The sequence below is a fragment of the Triticum aestivum genome, chromosome 4B, assembly GCF_018294505.1.
Source record: "Triticum aestivum cultivar Chinese Spring chromosome 4B, IWGSC CS RefSeq v2.1, whole genome shotgun sequence".
NCBI lineage: Eukaryota > Viridiplantae > Streptophyta > Magnoliopsida > Poales > Poaceae > Triticum > Triticum aestivum.
The window spans coordinates 524534655-524540044 of NC_057804.1; positions in this window are offsets into that span (position 1 = coordinate 524534655).

A 5390-nucleotide genomic window follows, 5' to 3' on the forward strand; every position below is an offset into this window, starting at 1 on the left:
TCGACTGTCCGGACGCCGAAGCCTTATCAGCTTTTAAACACAACGTCCGAGACGAATGGCTCGCCAGACACCTCGGCCAAGAGAAGTCGAGGACAATGTCCGCGCTAACAAGCCTCATGACCCGCTTTTGTGCGGGAGAGGATAGCTGGCTAGCAAGATGCAGCACTAGCGACCCAAGTACATCCGAGATCAGAGATGGAAACGGAAAATCACGGCGCAGAAAGGACCAGCGCCGGAATAAAGAGAAAAGCCCAAAGAGCGCGGCGGTCAACGCCGGATTCAAAAGCTCGCGGCCAAACAACCAAACGCCGCCTCTTAAGGATAACAGCGATGAGCTATCCAACTTAAACAAGATTTTGGGTCGGATATGTCAAATCCACAGTACCCCCGGAAGGCCTGCAAACCACACCCACCGAGATTGTTGGGTTTTCAAACAGTTCGGCCGATCAAACGCCGAACACAAGGGGCTCGACGCATCAAGCGAAGACGATGATAAACCCCACCAGCAGAGCACCGGAAAACAAAAGACTTTCCCACAAGAGGTCAAAGCAGTAAATTCACTTCATGTGATAATACGGAAAAATAGTGCGGCACCCGTTAAAATGGGTCTCGCACGGTCCAACCCAGCGGAACATAGAGATTGGACATCAAAACCAATCACTTTCGACCACCTGGATTATTCCAAAAGCGTTCGAAATGCAGGATGGACTGCCTGATATTGGATCCTATAATCGACGGACTGCAATTTACGCAAGTCCTGATGGACGGAGACAGTGACTTAAATCTGCTGTATCCAAACACAATCCGCAAGATGGGGATAGACCTTACTAAAATTCGACACAGCCGCACTTCCTTTAAAGGAGTGACGCCAGGCCCTTACGCCAAGTGCACAGGCTCCTTATTACTAGAAGTTGTGTTCGAATCACCGAACAACTTTCGATGTGAAAAACTAATCTTTCATATCGTCCCATTTAAAAGTAGCTATCAAGCACTCTTGGGATGAGAAGCTTTTGTCCGCTTCAACGCCATACCACATTACGCGTCTCTTACACTTAAGATGCCCGGTCCACGTGGCATCATTTCAGCGCGAGGGTCATTTAAAGACCCCGGACACGGTTAGATGAGTCCGGCATAAATAAGCTAGGGGCTCCCTAGCCGCACATCCCTTCACAAGGGGCTGCGCGCACAAGCAATAGCGAGCTCATACAGACTCCGCTTTACTTATTTATATTTCTTCCTTCGTATATATTTCGCACGATTTCCTTCCAAACTAAGTTCCTCTCTTTTTACAGATGAACAACGTGCACACCCGTCCAGGATAACGGCACAACGGAGACACAGGCGCAGACGTGCAGTAGGGACCCGTCGCAAGGATTCTTTTCAGATTAAGACCCTGTGTAAACCTTTTTTACTGTCTCTTGTTGTTATAATCCCTTGGTTTCTCATTATAACCAAAGTGGAGCCTGACGTTTTGGCATCGGCCGCGTCAGAGGACCATGCCCGTACCTGGACACTAGGGGCTTAGGGCATTGTTCTGCCCATTATTATAAAGACCGAACACCTTAGGGAGTGTTCCGCGTCTCGAGTTAGGCCTTATATGCATCAGCTCCGAATCATGTCTTTGGTCAAATGTTGGGTTTGCCCGGCTCCTGTGTTTTGCTGCCTTGCGTTCCGTATCATCGGCTAACACGGCACCAGGAGAACTACTGCGATTGTGCCCCAGTTCGGCTGGGCGAGCACCTCAGTAGAGAAAGCCGAAAACTGACTGTCATGATACAGCGAGAGACTGGTCAACCACTCGATCGACTACCGGAATGTTTAGAATTCCCCGCTTTGACGAAGGACCGTTTCCCGGTCAGGCACACACACGCCCCGAATCCGGAGAAGCGCGGTGCCCCCAGGGGCTATATCATAGCCCCACCCTTGAACTCCAATGGCTAAGTGAAAGTGATAAAGCATCATAGTCCGGATTACCTCGTTTGCTACGCTGCCACCTCCTTAACAGGACCGAGACGTCAGATTAAGTGTGAAAACATGCTATTTTTTGTGAACACCCCCGCACCTTGTGCGTGGGGGCTGAAGCTGAAGACTGCCATCTTTCAGGTTATACAAACGTATACATAAACGGGCGCATAGGAGATATTTTAATACTTGGAACGCACAAGTATAAAAAGCGGTTAAATGATAATCATTGTTTTACAAGATAAAAACGTTCATTTGAACGTGACATTTTTCGAGCACTGCGACTCTATTACACGAGCGCCACGCATAACTTCCCCAAAATAGTGCTCGGCGGGTAACCGGCTTTCATCCGAACCCTGGGCTGCAATAGCGGTGGCATCCATCTCTGTCCAATGTGTCTTCACACGGGCAAGGGCCATCCGCGCACCTTCTATGCAGGCCGACCGCTTCATCTCCTTGATATGCGGCACCGCTCCAAGAAATTGCTGCAATAAGCCAAAATAGCTCGTCGCCTTGGGCCCCTCTGGCCAGACATGAGCCACGATATAGGTCATGGCAAGTCCAACCTGTTTAGCTCAGCCCATTCGGCCAACCGATCGGTCAACGGAAGTGAACGATCCGGACTATGGAATTGAGACCAAAATAGCTCTTCCGTCTTGTGATCCTTCTGACTCCGGAAGTGCACAACGGCATCTGCCGCACTTGCCGCTAAGTCCATATATGGATCCTCCGGACCCCACAGCTGGCCAAGTTGGGCATACTTTGGATCCGTAAACCGGCGACGCAACAGAAAAGGCCTGCCAGCCACAATATCTCCGGCCTGGCGCAGCTCCTCCTTCATAGCCCGCATTGCAGAATGGGCATCCTTGGCCTCGGCGGTGGCCTTCCCCAGGTCTTCTCGCTCCGATAGGCGCTCCTTTTCAAGCGCCTCATTGCGGTCAGCAGCATCCTTCAATTTCACGGCCAATTCGGCCATCTTTTCCCTGCTTAGGCAGTGTGCAGCCTTTTCAGCTTTCAACTCCTACGCCGCCCTCGAGGCAGCCGCATCAATCCTTCGGGCTTGCTCCTTAGCTTGAGCAAGCTCGGCCCGAAGGCTCTCCACAGCAGCAGCACCGTCTGTATCACAGCATATATATTGTCAGAGGCGGGCTTTGGCTCCCTTAAATAAGTGACTGCGGAGAATTCATTTACCTTGCGACTCGTCAAGTCGCCGGTTGACAAGCGCGATGTCTGCATCCGCCACATCAAGTTGCCGCATTAACTCGGCAACTCCACTAGCCCGGCTAGCCCCCGGACTATCCGCCACCTGCATAGGAAGGGCGACATTCAATACCTGCGATTTTGATCCTCGGCACGCTGTCGCTTTCGACAACCTACCGAGTCTCAGGGGCTACTATCTATACAGGGCGCACTTCTATGTGCAAAACTGTCAAAAAGGTGCGTCGTTCTTGTGTACCTCAAATCCCGCCAGCAAACTCCTGACGGCATTATGCAATCCGCTTTCGGCGGACGAAATCCTCCCAATCACCATACTCATCAAAGCACGGTGATCTTCTGAGATGGATGCCCTCTCAAGCAGATCCTTCAGCTCCCCTGGCCGGACACTAGTCGGCGCCGAACTCTCCGGCTCCACCGGGCTCTGGGATACCCTCCGTGACGATACTTCAGGCTCGTCTGCCCTGTCCGACGGCGCAGCAGACGGAGGCGTTTCGCTCTCCATCATCTCCGGACGAAGATCCCCCGAAGACGAACTCATCTGAGAAGGCCGTAGATCCAAACTGTAAGGTAAAAATTTCGGTCATCCACAGAAGCACAAATAGGGGTATTTTCTTATTAATGAACTCCCCTTTTCCTACTCACGGCTCGCTGGAGGGCTGATCCTTTAGAGACGATTGTACGTCCAGGTTCTCCCCGGACGCAGGACCCTCCGGTGAAGATTTCTTCCCCCGCTTAGGGGCTTTGGACTCCGGGTCTTCGGAGGCGGTCCTCTTCTCCCCCTGGAAGGAGGGATTTTCGATCCCCCCCTCTTCAGGCGCCCCCTTGGGCGAGGTGATAGCTCTTCTATTTTCCCCATCGCCTCCCTCTACGGGCGCGACCTCCAACATTCTGACCAGCACGGGCTCCGGTGCGGTCTCTGGGAGGGGGGCCGGACACCTTATCAGCTTCGATCGCGCTACCCACTCCTGATGAAGAATAATGGGTTAGGAGGCGAATTTTAGAAAAGCAAATAAACAGAACGTCCGGACTCTGAGCTACTTACCTGAGTATCCGGGCGATTGCAGCTTAGGCCTGCGTCCTCGGTCAATTCCGGACACGCCACCTGCGGTCCGAAGAACAACTTGTACATCTCCACGGGTGTCATACCCATGAAGTGTTGGAGAATTCATGGTCCCTCCGGATTGAACTCCCATAACCGGAGAGGACGGCGTTTGCAGGGCAGAAGACGCCTGATTAGCATGACCTGCATCACCACAACCAGATTGATCTCTCTCGCTTGGAGGTCTCGAATCCGGTCCTACAATAAGGGCACGTCTTCGGACGGCCCCCAATTGATCCCTTGGTTGACCCACGACATCAACCGGCGTGGAGGTCCCGGGCGGAATGAAGGCGGCGGCTTTTGCTTGCTGCCCTTCAGAGCGATGATATAGAACCACTCCTGCTGCCACAAGCCGAGCTCCTCTTGGAAGGAGCCCTCGGGCCACGGGGCATCGGCCTTCCTGCTTATGGCCGCCCCGCCGCACTCCGCTTGACGCCCCCCGATCATCTTCGGCTCCACATTGAAGGTCTTCAGCCACAGGCCGAAGTGGGGGGTGACGCGGAGGAAGGCTTCGCAGACGATAATGAATGCGGAAATATGGAGGATGGACTCCGGAGCCAAGTCGTGAAAATCCAGCCCGTAGTAGAACATAAGCCCTCTCACGAAGGGGTCCATCGAGAAGCCTAAACCCCGACGGAGGTGGGATACGAAGACGACGTACTCACCGGGCTCGGGAGTGGGTACGGCCTGCCCTTGGGCGGGCAACCTCTGCGAAATCTCGTAAGACAGGTACTTGGCCTCATGCAGCTTTAGCACATCCTCCTCCGTGATGGAGGAGGGCATCCACCGACCCTGAAGGTCGGAGCCGGACATTGTTGAAGGTCCGAAGCGCTCGAATCTGGGGCTCTGGGTGTTGGAACTTGGAGCAAGGAGAGGATTCGATGGAAGATTGAAGAAAAGAAACGAGCCTTGGTCCTCTTATAAAGGGGGAAAATACCAAGAGCCGTCTGTGTGACCGTTCGGGATTCACCTTCGATAGAGGAGGCGTGGCGAAGGGCACGGTTGGGTTACCCACGCTCGTATTGATGAGAATCCCGGAATAAGGGGAACACGATCTCTGCTTCGACAAGACGTGCCAAGGAAACCGCTTCGCTAAACGCGCTGAGGTGGT